Source organism: Mercenaria mercenaria, chromosome 14 (genome assembly GCF_021730395.1).
Source record: "Mercenaria mercenaria strain notata chromosome 14, MADL_Memer_1, whole genome shotgun sequence".
Taxonomy (NCBI): Eukaryota; Metazoa; Mollusca; class Bivalvia; order Venerida; family Veneridae; genus Mercenaria; species Mercenaria mercenaria.
Window position 1 is genome coordinate 72,105,196 of NC_069374.1, and position 14,492 is coordinate 72,119,687.

General features: G+C 36.3%; 5 non-coding genes across 5 annotated transcripts; 3 read left to right on the forward strand and 2 right to left on the reverse strand.

Moving 5' to 3' along the window:
* Nucleotides 1–623: 623 nt before the first annotated feature.
* Nucleotides 624–696, reverse strand: Trnaa-agc (transfer RNA alanine (anticodon AGC)). The gene has a single exon. It is a non-coding gene; the product is annotated as a tRNA-Ala (tRNA).
* Nucleotides 697–785: 89 nt separating this feature from the next.
* On the forward strand, nt 786–867 carry Trnal-aag (transfer RNA leucine (anticodon AAG)). Its single transcript has one exon. It is a non-coding gene; the product is annotated as a tRNA-Leu (tRNA).
* Nucleotides 868–12,440: 11,573 nt separating this feature from the next.
* On the reverse strand, nt 12,441–12,513 carry Trnaa-agc (transfer RNA alanine (anticodon AGC)). The gene has a single exon. It is a non-coding gene; the product is annotated as a tRNA-Ala (tRNA).
* Nucleotides 12,514–12,601: 88 nt separating this feature from the next.
* Nucleotides 12,602–12,683, forward strand: Trnal-aag (transfer RNA leucine (anticodon AAG)). The gene has a single exon. It is a non-coding gene; the product is annotated as a tRNA-Leu (tRNA).
* Nucleotides 12,684–14,410: 1,727 nt separating this feature from the next.
* Nucleotides 14,411–14,492, forward strand: Trnal-aag (transfer RNA leucine (anticodon AAG)). Its single transcript has one exon. It is a non-coding gene; the product is annotated as a tRNA-Leu (tRNA).

The window sequence follows — 14,492 nt, forward strand, 5'->3', positions numbered from 1 at the left end:
TTTCATAGGGCTCTCGCAAATGCTTAAAGAGTTCAACATGTCTTACTTAGAAGTACTTCCTGTTTGAATCTACTGACAACTTGTTCACATTGTTAAAAATACATGTAGACCATGTTCGCCCTTCGCCAAAACTCTTCACATTATCGTTGGTAGTTCGAAGCTGTTACCTGGGTTGGCTTTTGGCTTTCGAACAGATCATTAAATGTAAGTGAAATGTTACTGTTTTCAGTTTTATAAAATTTGAATAATACACAGTTCTAACTCTTGTTTTTTTTCTCTTCTGGGTTTTGTTGTAATAACGTAGGTCATATAATTTTTATCTATCTATCTATCTTATCTATTTTTCAGGGTAGGGGAAGACTCCGGTTGCCATCTTTCAGACACGTGTCGGCACCAGGTTGGAATTAATGAACTTCTTTAAGTCAACAGGATGACTTCCTCACATGAAAAAAAAATTACATCCCAAGTGGGACGAATGTGTTATTTTGGCACTTAACAACGACATTGAAAACTAAGATAAAATCTACATTGAATAGTTATAATTATAATAGAATATACGACATATTGTTTTGCATTTCAGGTTCTTATATATTTATACGAAATAAAAACAAAAATATCTAGTTTGGAGAATCCGGGTATCGATCCCGGTACCTCTCACATGCTAAGCGAGCGCTCTACCACTTGAGCTAATTCCCCGATGCAAGAGTAAATAGTACATTTGTAATACATACTAGTTTACTACAGGTTCACGTTATTTTCTTTATCTGACACTGACTTTTTAAGTTGGTAGCGTGGCCGAGCGGTCTAAGGCGCTGGTTTAAGGCACCAGTCTCTTCGGAGGCGTGGGTTCGAATCCCACCGCAGCCATTTCTTTTTAATGTTTCGGGAGTGGTGTGTGTTGTGGTGTTATTGGTGGAGGATCAGAACGCTAATGTGGTAAATTTGTGCCTCCTGGGAGAAGTCGAAAAAAATTCAATAAATAGACCATGTTTCTTCATCGCGTTTCTGTAACAATGAATGCTGTAAACACATTTTATCTGTTAAAATGCCCGCAGCATGGAATGGCTATTATATCTGTTAATGCGTGAAAACTGCAAAGTCATACGATTTAAATAAATCAAAGTAAGATTTTTTCTATATCCGAAACGTTTACTAAAACAAACATCAATGCAGATTTTGTTTATTTTCGTCGGATTTTTCAACCAAAATTCTAAACATTGCGCTGGTCAGTGCGGGGGTCGAAGCCATGACTTTCGCGTTATTAGCATGACGCTCTAACCTTACACGCTAACTGGCCAGGTTCTGCATAATGTGATCGAGAAAAGTAATGTATAAGATGATAGATGCATTATAAACATGTATATAGAAATGGTGTCTAAAGACTGTCCATTGCCAGTCTGACTAAAGTACATCTCCTATTACGCTACGCTTAGGATCTGAAGACGTGCTATTGATAGCATCGTTCTGACGACCCTTCCGCTTGCCTATCAGAAGGCCTACTTACAACATTTTGTAAGTTTAAAAAAAATCTATATTTAGCCTGGGTTTTTCATATTTACGTGACTTGGTCACATAAAGTGTCAGATAGCCGGTTAGCTCAGTCGGTAGGGCACCTGCCCTGTAGGCGAGGGGTCCCGGGTTGGAGCCCCGGACTGACTGCACATTTTGCTTGATGGTTCAGCCAAATGCTTGTTGAAAAAAGTCGTCTGACTGGTTCAAATAAAAATAGATATGCGGAAATAAAAATAGCAAAATCCAAATCCAAAATATACAGAAGACGAATGTGAATGGGTCATTCTCAGATCTTCGTTTAGAAGATCAAGTACTTTAGTCAGATTAATCCATTGCTTTCTGTTGCAATTGTATCTGGTATTGCTTTCTAAATTAAACAAGCCTGCTTCTATGTTGCTTGGTTGCGTTCTACCTTGCGAGACTGCAGTTACAGAAACTTCTGTGAAATGCAATATAGACTTTCTCTTCAGGAAAACAATATGCTCTTCGCTTTTGAACTTGATTAGTAATTGTTGTCTTTAAATGATATCAGCACTATATCAACGCTATCGCATAAAGTTGCAGTGTTAACAAATTTTTGTTGTGTTGCTTTTTTAACTACTGTCAATTCGCTACAGTATCTGCTTCTATGCAGTCTGACAAGTAGGTTTTAATACTCTACATTCTACATTAAATCACCAATGATATCATGCATGGTCTGCAGGAAGAATACGAACTTTTGACTATGGTACTCTATGGTACTCTACATATATTTCTTTTAGACTGACTATTATTACAATAATCTTGTTTAAGACACATAATTATTCAATTATAACACACGAAACGATAGAAAATATCCGAGTATTGGCAGCTTTTTTGACCTTTTGACTCCACACTAAGCATAAGAAGATGAAATACGTTTGTCCCTAGGATATGGTGCCTGCTTTTTAATTTTGTCTTTTGGCAGTTCCTGTGATATGCAGGCTCTATAACCTCAGATCCCCTTTCTAGATTCCAGATTGTTTAGTTCTGCCCATTGTTTTCTCGTTCTGGGCAAATCCATTATTTCAACTGGGGACTATACGCCGCTTTTCATGGAGTTACACGCTAGTGTATCATTGAAAGTTCCATGTGCACCGCCATACGAATACATCTGCGGATGTCTCTAAATTGTTTTTGTACTTGTAGCATGTGTAAATGTTGGGTTCTGCTCAACCCGGGGTTAGAGGGCGTGCACGGTAGCAATCATTTCCGCTACCGTCCATGAACAGGCTCAATCAAACCGAAACTGCAACATTTTCGTTTTGTCGTGTTGAGCGACCTGTGGAGTTTCCACTTTTTCTATTTTACTCAATTGTAAGCGAAGTTACAAATTGAATAGACGATTGCGTAAATGCTAAACAAGTTGATTAATTCTGTCGACATGTGTTTTATATATAGCCCACATGAAAGACAAAATACTTTGCATTTGGGAAAGAGTGTCAAAACGTATGTTTATTGTAGGCTCAGTATACTTACATACATTACATAATCATTTTTACGAAAATGACGGCCAACTTACAAACATTATTGCATCTTTTTTGTATGATTTTAATCATTACACTAGTAGTGCAGTATTAACTATTGCGCATTTAAAGAATACAGAAAACATGTCATAGTTGGTAAAAGGACCTGAGTACTTATAAGTTTTTTGCATGTGGACTTTCACCTTTTAGAAGATGTACCAGTATACTACAATACTTTTCCTTTCTTTCGGTCTTATACCTATAAGCAATAGTACATACTTTGTTATTCACGCCTTATTGGAGGCATAGAAGTTCTTAAAAATTGACAGGAAATCAACAAATATACCAACAATTGATGATAATCGGAACTCTGGAAGGATGAGCCTATAAACATATCATTCATATCTGTCAAAACGGCACATCATTTTCAGGCTACTGTCAGAATTCTCTTAAATGAAAAAGTATCTCATGACAACGACATCACAATGGTCACTGAGTAGTAGTAATCGCCAAGTTAAAAGCTGTGAAGAATGAAAGAATATCTGGTTGAAATATGTGTTGGCAGTTTTATTGACATATTCGATTTGGATAACTTATAGATATCTTGCTGTAATTGAAGTATAACGTTAATGTCCTATATAATACCATTTTTACTAAATTTTGAAAACAAAATACTATAATGATAAAACAGAAAATAATTCGACATAAAACAAATTCCTTAAGTGTTTAACAGAAATATTTGAAATCGTGTCAGCAAAACAAGGTTTATACGCCACAACCCGTGTATCATTGAAAGTTCCATGTTCACCGCCATACGAATACATCTGCGGATGTCTCTAAATTGTTTTTGTACTTGTAGCATGTGTAAATGCTGGGTTCTGCTCAACCCGGGGCTAGAGGGCGTGAACGGTAGCATGCATTTCCACTACCGTCCATGAACAAGCTCACTCAAACCGAGCCTGCAACATTTTCGTTTTTGTCGTGTTGAGCGACATGTGAAGTTTACACTTTTTCTATTCTATTATAGGTTCTTTTCCAGTGGTTTTTGTATCTTCACTGATTTTGTAAATTTTCAAAATTACCAACTCCCATTTGAAAGTCTTAATATTTCAACATCTGAGATTAACGCATTGGCATTGACAAATCACAATCCTTAACAAAATCGTTCGATGATAGATGGTGCAGATGATATATGACGTTATTCCCAGATGTTGAAACATTAGACTTTCAAATGGAAGTAGGAGCACATTCAATAAATAATTACAAAATGCTCAAAAGTAAATCCGATCGAACTGAATCTAATATTACTGAGTCGTTCAACGTACCTACGAATAATATGTGTAATATAACCATTCGCTGTTGCAAAATGAAAATAGATATCGACGGATTTTGGAATAAGTGAGCTTGATCCGTCGCCAACGCTGCTCTTCAGCTCATTAAGTACAGAAAAGTTTTAATGCTTAAAGTTTTGAGTTGTTTTCTCAATTCAATGATGAGTGTTCAGTGTTTGTCACCCACTCGTGTGGTTTGTAAGTTTCCTTAAGGTTATGCACTTTTTCTTGTATAGAGAGTTGGAAGTACATGTATTTATTACGATTTTATACTAAATATTCTCTTGTAACGAAATGCTAGTTTGTAGGGGATTAGTATGTTGTTTTGTATGTTAAGTATTATTCATAACAAAAGTCACGCACTGTGTCGTGAAACATTCTTTCAGAAAAGAAAAAACAAGTGAGGAAACTTTTGATGACAGGCAACACTAATGGGATATTTATCATATTACGCATATATTTGTTAATGTCGAAATTCCCCATCAAGCAGTTCCGAAAATAATAGTCAGGATTTTCATACTAAGATGAACATTAGAGCATCGGCGACGTGAGTGTATGACTATGCCTACTTCATTTCAAAAGATAAATGGAAAATGAAAGAAAATGTCATATCCTTTCAAAGATATATAATAAATCGAAATGAGCACAATAAATAGATTATGATATTGTAGAAGAATTGTACAGTCAATTCTTGTGTAAAGATGATCTCTATTCAATTTTTACGTATCTTTAATTAGCATTGTTTTTCCATATAATTATTAATGTTTATGAAAATAACTTAAAGGATTGTTCTTTTCTCTCGCCATGTCCCTCTGGTCAGATCGCTCTGTGTCTGTACTAGTAGTAAGAGGATGAATTTGGCGCCCTAAGTGGATGCCTTTACGCTAAAGCGACTTTGAAAGTGTTTATCATGAAAAGGGTGGTATATAAATCTGGTATAATATAATAATAACACTCTAACGAATTCCTTCAATCAAAATTTCTAAAACAACACAGTTGGTGTCTTTGGCTGGCCCTGTTTTAAACACAGTATAGTTTATGCACATAAATATGTTATTCATGTTTTCACACATTGCATACTTTGAAGTAATGTTTCATACTTTAAAACATGCAATTGAGACAAAATGTGTCTTTAGCGTACATTTTTATTTGATCTCGTTAATCTAGCCATTTTATATTAAATTCAAAGAACTCAAACTTTTCATTAAAATCAGTGTCGAAAGAGTATTTCGTCTTTTGTGCGGGTCACAAAAAAGAAAGTATGGATAATTGTGATTGCATCAATGTAATCTGCATTAGCTCTTACCATCGCATTGAATAAAAGTTGACGTCTCAGATGTACACTCATTTATGTTTTCGTTTTAAATCCTTTTTCGATTTCTGATATATTTAGACATAGTTACTTAATCAACAATCGTTTTATAGTTTCAGCATACTTAAATTAATTATTATTTAAAATGCGCTTTATTTTATGAGTACAAAATGTTATTGATCTTTATTTGAGGGAAAACATTGAAATAAAGACATCGTTTAGGATATACTATGCGATTCCAGTCTGATGTTACGTTTATAGTATTGACAGATTTATTCTTTAATACTGTATCCTTATTTATATTTTGCAGTATACTAACTGCCTGCACATTCAACAAGACAAAAAGATGTAGCAAAAACGATAATCAGCAAAATTCCTAGCTGTTGTTTGCTTCTTCAATCTGCCTTCCGTCGGATTCATTGTACTGAAACACTCAATAAGGTGATAACTTGATGAAGCCTGTTGTCTGCACATTGTTGTTTGCTGAAAATCATAACATGAACTCATGTTTTACATGTAATTCATTTATGTAACGATTAGGTGGTGTTAGTGAACACAAAGAAAAGTGTACATTCAAAAGACTGAGAAACCAAAATGTAAAGTCCACAGACAGCTTTCTTCCTTCTATTTATCAATTCAAAAATTGCATGTGATTGTGTTCATATATTCTGTGAAGTAAATAACCTCTTTTGACAGGCTCATGAGAAATGAAAGGAAATGTTAGTAGCTTCGAACGGCGTATATTTTCGTTATAATAATTCACTTTGACACATAAGTTCAAAGGACAAACTAGTCTGATAGCCAGGTCAAAAGTCGAGCGCTCAGTGCCTTGTAAACGCATCATTCTATGAGAGTTTTGTTTAGCATTTGCTAATTTTCTTGTGATTCTTTACTTGGATATCAAATGTTTCAGAATTTCTAAGGAATCTTCAAAGTGATTTGATCATTAGGTCGATTTTTCAGATAATAAGGGTAACAGTTCTTTGAACAAAAAGAACAATTCTCAACTTCAACTGCGATATTTAATTGTTATCACCTTGCATCAAGGTATGCGGTTACATCATTATGAACAATATTTTCTTTTAATTTAATACCTAACACATCAAATAGAATTAAATGTAGAAGTTATCAGTAATTAGTGTGAACATAGTATCCCTTGATGTATTTTTGGTATTTCATTTTACAAAAGAATGTTTAATACTATACGCAAATCTGCTGGGAAGTGCTCCAAATGGTTATATTCAAATGAAACAATAACATTTGCTTACGATTCTAAGTATTAACTATACTGACAAGATAAAGAAACGCCTCATTGAAATTTGGCGTTATTTTTTTCCTAACGCTTTTAATTGTTGTGAAATATAGTAAATCTACATGTACTCTGACCGACAAACACAGTGAACAAAAACTCGCGCGATTTCATTCATCCATTTGCTCACTTCATGTACCTGGTCATGATTTCCTCGTGCAGTCCGTGCATGTAAACCATGTGGTTTGATTGAACGATTTTTGCACATGTACATGTGTAATACGACACACAACCATATTTTCAGCTATTCTCTGAAAAAAACATTAGTTTTCGTAATGCCGAGGCTGAATTCTGAAGAGAGGGCTCAGGTTTTGGCTATGCTTGAATGTGGGCGAACGCAGGAACAAGTTGCTAGACGTTTCAACGTCTCTCGTTCGACAAATGTGCGTCTTATTCGACGTGTTAGAGACACGGGAACGTCTATCGATAGACCACGTTCAGGTAGACCGCGTGTAACGTCAATACGACAGGATAATTATATACGTCAACGTCATTTACGTGACAGATTTGTGACGGCGCAATCTACGTCACGTATAGTTGTAGGTAACCGTGGACGTCCAACTAGTCGACAAACAGTGAGAAATCGACTCAGAGAACGCGGAATTACCTGTCGTAGGCCCTACCGCGGTCTAATTCTAACGTTACGCCACCGTCAACAACGTCTTATTTGGGCCCGCAACCATCGCGGCCAGCGTTGGCAGAACGTAGTGTTCAGTGACGAGTCGCGTTTCAACTTGTGGAACGCCGACGGACGTATCCGTGTCTATAGACGACGCCATGAACGCTACGCAAACAGTTGCGCTTTGGAGCACAATCGTTACGGTGGATGTGGAGTAATGGTGTGGGCAGCAATCAACCATAGGTTTAAGTCCCAACTCGTCGTTTGCCAAGGTAATCTCACAGCCAGGCGTTACATCGACCAGATATTACGTCATGTAGTTGTCCCTTTATTCCGTCAACGTCAAGGATTAGTCTATCAGCACGACAACGCGCGACCTCACGTTGCACGCGTCACCAGGGACTTTCTACAGGCTAGAAACATTAATGTTTTACCTTGGCCGGCGTGTTCACCGGACTGCAATCCGATTGAACACGCGTGGGATTATCTCGGACGGCGGTTACGCCAACGTCAACCCCAGCCAGCAAACGTCCGGCAACTGGTAGCAGCGCTGCACCAGGAGTGGGCCAGAATCCCACGGTATCTGTTACGCAACTGGTGTGGCTCTATGAGGCGTCGCCTTGCTGCTGTGGTTGCTAGCAGAGGTGGCCACACGCGCTACTGATTTTTCTAATGCAATTTCTCCGACCGGGCTATTAAAATCCAAGATTTAAGCATAATGCGACAATGAAATGATTTCTTATTGACCATAAATTCTTGTAAAGCATCTAATTTGCGAATGGAATTGTTCTTTTCTAATTTTGAATCACGGTTAACGAAAAATTGTATACCGAGTTTGAATGAGGCGTTTCTTTATCTCGCCAGTGTATCTTTTGTCTGCACTTTCTGTGTGAGCTTGCTGCAAAATCAGCAATTTGGCATTTTGGATAAACAAAAAATTAGTTTTTGATGATTGGGAAATCTCCTGGGATAAGAATCCTATTATAAATAGTATTCATATCTGTGAACATTCTCGTTTTTGTTGGATTGTACTTAACACTATCGCTACGATGTAGTGTTCGGCGTTTGGAGATGACATACACTTTCAAATCTGTTTACAGCATAGATAAAATGTGTTTTCTTTGTTTGAGTCTTGGACGTGCACATGACTTTACACGCTTTTGTAGAAAATGTTTTAATCTAATGCTGTAATCGCATTCCTCATATACTTCCATATAATTGTGCCAAATTCAATTACAGAAATAGCAATGCCCTGCCTTGTCATGGTCATAATTAACAAATACATGTGAAAATAAAACACATGTTTCACGAAACTAATTACGTGTGAGTAATTTAGTGCTACGTGTACAGAAATTCAGATTCCATTTGAATAAGGAATGTCATCGAACTCAGAAACATTAAACTGCATTTAATATGCATTTGTTTTTTATATGTCATTCACGTTTTCATGTACTGATGCAGCAGATTTAAGTAAGACTCAAAATTTGTCATACATGTGTCACTTTTATCGTTTGTGGTTTTAAAATTTACAGAAAATAATAAGTACTTTATGAAATGCTTCCATACATTTCTGTTAAGCAGAAACGTTGCGAAGAGTTATATATAATATATAGAAAAGAAATATAATCGTGACATGTATTTTTTCGAAATCGTTGCAAATTGCTTATGTACAGTGCCACAAACGTACATAAACCGTTGGCAAAACGTTTAATATTAAGTAGCCACGCTCCAATTCAGACAAAATTCCTAACTTCAATGAAATTCACCTGCGGAAACTGAAACAAACACCTAATTCAGATTCGTATATTATAGTCTGAATTTTAAAACAAAATTTTAAAATATGCACTGGTCAGTGCGTGGGTCGAAGCCATGACGTTCGCGTTACTAGCCCTAACCCTAGCCTACTAAGCTCACTGGCCAGGTTTTGCATAATGTGATTGAGAAAACCTTAATGTATAAGATGATAGATGCATAAACATGTACATGTTAATATATAAATGAACCGTACCATGAGAAAAAAAGCATAGTGCGTTTGCGACCCGCGCAATCGGTCAGGATCCATGCTGTTCGCTTTCAAAGCCTATTGCAATTAGAGAAACCGTTAGCGATCAGCATAGATCCTGACCAGACTGCGACGATGCGCAGGCTGGTCTGGATCCATGCTGGTCGCAAATGCACTGTGTTGGTTTTCTCATGGTGCGGCTCAAATGGTGTCAAAAGATGCAAATAAATTCAAATAAGATCCGCTATTGCATTCTGTTGAAATTTCACCAGGTATTGCTTTCTCAATTAAACAAGTCTGCTATTATGTTTCTAGGTTGAGTTCTTCCTCGCGGGTCTGCGAGTTACAGAAACTTGTTTGTCCTGTACGAAATAAGGACCTGTTTTACAGCTATAAAACGTCTGTTAATTACCTGTGTTCGGCGTTTGGAGATGACATACACTTTCAAATCTGTTTACAGCATAGATAAAATGTGTTTTCTTTGTTTGAGTCTTAGACGTGCACATGACTTTACACGCTTTTGTAGAAAATGGTTTAATCTAATGCTGTAATCGCATTCCTCATATACTTCCATATAATTGTGCCAAATTCAATTACAGAAATAGCAATGCCCTGCCTTGTCATGGTCATAATTAACAAATACATGTGAAAATAAAACACATGTTTCACGAAACTAATTACGTGTGAGTAATTTAGTGCTACGTGTACAGAAATTCAGATTCCATTTGAATAAGGAATGTCATCGAACTCAGAAACATTAAACTGCATTTAATATGCATTTGTTTTTTATATGTCATTCACGTTTTCATGTACTGATGCAGCAGATTTAAGTAAGACTCAAAATTTGTCATACATGTGTCACTTGTATCGTTTGTGGTTTTAAAATTTACAGAAAATAATAAGTACTTGATGAAATGCTTCCATACATTTCTGTTAAGCAGAAACGTTGCGAAGAGTTATATATAATATATAGAAAAGAAATATAATCGTGACATGTATTTTTTCGAAATCGTTGCAAATTGCTTATGTACAGTGCCACAAACGTACATAAACCGTTGGCAAAACGTTTAATATTAAGTAGCCACGCTCCAATTCAGACAAAATTCCTAACTTCAATGAAATTCACCTGCGGTTAAGTCAAAATACACATAATTCATCAACATAACATTTTAAAGGAAACCTGCCATTATATGTATGTGTATGTACATGTGAAGTTATAAACCATTGTCTTGGTATTGTTTGACATACAGTAGATTTCCACCTTACGGGCATTGGAAGTAGGTAGCATGACTAAAAGACCTAAGGAGCTCGTTTTAGTCACCATTCTCTTCGAAGACAACGTGGGTTCTAACCCCGCTGCGGCAATACTAATTTCCCATTGTTTTTACAGATGCCTCTCGCAAAATACTTAAAGAGTCTAACATGTCTTACATAGAAGTACTTGCTTGTTTGAAGCTACTGTTTGGTAGTAGGCAACAGCTCTCTAAGTGTGCAACTGACAAAATATGCATTGTAGGTGATCAAGTGAAATCAGTGAGCTTTATTCGATATCTAGGTGCTTGCTTACCTGGATGAAAACCTGAATCTAAAAGAGCATGTAAAACGAAAGTGTAGAACAGCAATGCTCAACTACTTCAGAATAAAATGTATCCGGAAATATCTAACCAAAGAGGCTGCCGAAACTCTTGTGCTGTCATGGTGATATCCCATTTAGATTATTGCAATGTCATTTTGTATGGTATTGCTCAAAGCGAGGTAAACAAAATGCAACGAATTCAGGACATGTGTGCAAAACTTGTCCTAAAACGAAGAAAATATAACAGTTCCAAAGAAGTGCTCTATGATCTTCACTGGCTACCCATCGAAACCAGAATCACATTCAAGATGCTCACCTACATGTATAATTGTTCAGTCGGAAATTCGCAGGAATATCTTTCAGAACTTCTCATAAAACAAATTCAGACAAGGAACTTGCGTTCTTCAAATTCCGTTACTGGGTGTTTCGTTGTTCCTTTCAACAAGCGCGAAACTTTCAGCGACAGAAGTTTTAGTACTGTTGGACCTAAACTCTGGAACGAATTGCGTCTCGAAATAAGGAACTCAGACACATTAGATGTTTTCAAAAAGAAGTTGACAACTCATTATTTTAGAAATTACTTTGCACTCTTTTAGAGACTGTGACTGTGATTTTTAAGATATTGTAGTAACATGAATTGGATGATTTTACTGCGTTAATACATTCGAGTATGAACAATTTTATCACAAATACAAAAAAAACCCCCAAAAGACAACAGTCGTTTGTAATAACTTATGGACATGTCACAATAACTCACTTTTACTTACTTACTAACACAACAGCTATGTTACTGTATCTTAATATTCTAATATTTTCTTAATTTTATCTGATGCCTGATATCTTGTTTAATACTTACTAAATAGTTTATTCATAATGATATTTATGCTATTTATTTCATACATCTTTAAAATGTCTTAATGTTTAGACGTAAATTTTTTAATGTGTTTGTAAAACGCCATTGAATATGTTTTACGTAAAAATAGGCGTTTAATCAAATCAAACAGTTTCAGTTTCAGTTTACTGACAACTTGTCCACATGAAAATTTGCTAAAGTCAGTGGAAGACATTAAATACATGCTCAAAATACAGCGTAGATTTTATTTCGCCCTTCTCATTAGCGTTGGTAGTTTGAAGCAGCTACCTGTGCTGGCTTTCGGGTTTATAACAAATCATTTACTGTTAAATGCTATTGTTTTCAATTTTATAAAAATCGACATTGAATAGATATAATTATAATAGAAAATACGACATTGTTCTTATATATCTATATGAAATAAGAACAAAACAATCCAATATGGAGAATCCGGGTATCGATCCCGGTACCTCTCACATGCTAAGCGAGTGCTCTACCACTTGAGCTAATTCCCCGTTACACTGTTAAACGCACCAATAGTTCGTAACTTTGCTACACAAACAAGTTTACTACAGGTACACGTTATTTTCTTTATCTGAAGTTGGTAGCGTGGTCGAGCGGTCTAAGGCGCTGGTTTAAGGCACCAGTCTCTTCGGAGGCGTGGGTTCGAATCCCACGGTTGCCATTTCTTTTTTGTGGTTTGGGATTGGTGTGTGTTGTGGTTTCATTTGGTGATGATCAGAACGCTAATGTGTTAAATTTGTGCCTCCTGGTAGTCGAAATAAATTCCTAATTAGATCATGTTATGTTTCTATTTCGCGTTTCTGTAAAACGTAAATGATGTAAACACATTTTATCTGTTAAAATGTCCTCACCATGCAAAGTCATACGAATTAAATAAATCAAAGTAATATTTTTTTTTCTACATCAGCAACGTTTACTGAAACAAACACCAAATTCAGATTCGTATATTATAGTCTGAATTTTAAAACAAAATTTTAAAATATGCAGTGCGTGGGTCGAAGCCATGACGTTCGCGTTACTAGCCCTAACCCTAGCCTACTAAGCTCACTGGCCAGGTGTTGCATAATGTGATTGAGAAAACCTTAATGTATAAGATGATAGATGCATAAACATGTACATGTATATATAAATGAGCCGCACCATGAGAAAACAAACATAGTGCGTTTGCGATCAGCATGGATCCAGACCGGTCTGCGCATCCGCGCAATCGGTCAGGATCCATGCTGTTCGCTTTCGAAGCCTACTGCAATTAGAGAAACCGTTAGCGATCAGCATGGATCCTGACCAGACTGCGACGATGCGCAGGCTGGTCTGGATCCATGCTGGTCGCAAATGCACTGTATTGGTTTTCTCATGGTGCGGCTCAAATGGTGTCAAAAGATGCAAATAAATTCAAATAAGATCCGCTATTGCATTCTCTTGAAATTTCACCAGGTATTGCTTTCTCAATTAAACAAGTCTGCTATTATGTTTCTAGGTTGAGTTCTTCCTCGCGGGTCTGCGAGTTACAGAAACTTGTTTGTCTTGTACGAAATAAGGACCTGTTTTACAGCTATAAAACGTCTGTTAATTACCTGTGGTTTGAAATTACAGCTGTAAAAGACCTGTAAGAGGAAAATGTTGAAATTTGCAGGTGTGAAACATGCAGGTCTCAAATATACAGCTGTAAAAATAACAGTTGAAAGTTACAGCTGTAAAATGGTTATGTCCCAAAATTAGAGCTGTAACTTTTTTGGGGAAAAACATGAGTATTTTCAGCCATCTTTTACACATTTGGCAGGATATACTGAATTTCACAGCGAGATCACATCTTCTATAATACTGAAATTTTAACCGTTATTGAGTGGGTTCAAATGTTTGATTATCTAATATAGTTGTAAAAGGTAAAATATATAAACTATTTACACTATATGTTTAAAAGTACAAATTACAAGATTGTCATATGTTTTCATGAGTATGATATGCCAGTTGAAATATAAAAAAGCTGGGAATGTTTGGGCACAAGGTTGTAATAAATGACTTTCCTTTAAGCAACTGGATGGCTTCTTCACATGAAAGAATTTTACATCCCAAGAGGGGCAAATGAGTTATTTTGGCACTTTACTACGACATCAAAAACTAAGATAAAATCAACATTGAATATATATAATATGGTTTTGCATTTCAGGTTTCTATATATTTACATGTTTGTATATCAAATAAGAGAAAATATCTAGCTTGGAGAATCCGGGTATCGATCCCGGTAATTCTCACATGCTAAGCGAGCGCTCAACGACTTGAGTTAATTCGCCGATGCACGAGTTATAGAGTCAATAATTCATTTGTTACACATACTACTTTGCTACAGGTAAACGTTATATTCTTTATCTGACAGTGAAGATTGAAGTTGGTAGCGTGGCCGAGCGGTCTAAGGCGCTGGTTTAAGGCACCAGTCTCTTCGGAGGCGTGGGTTCGAATCCCACCGCTGCCA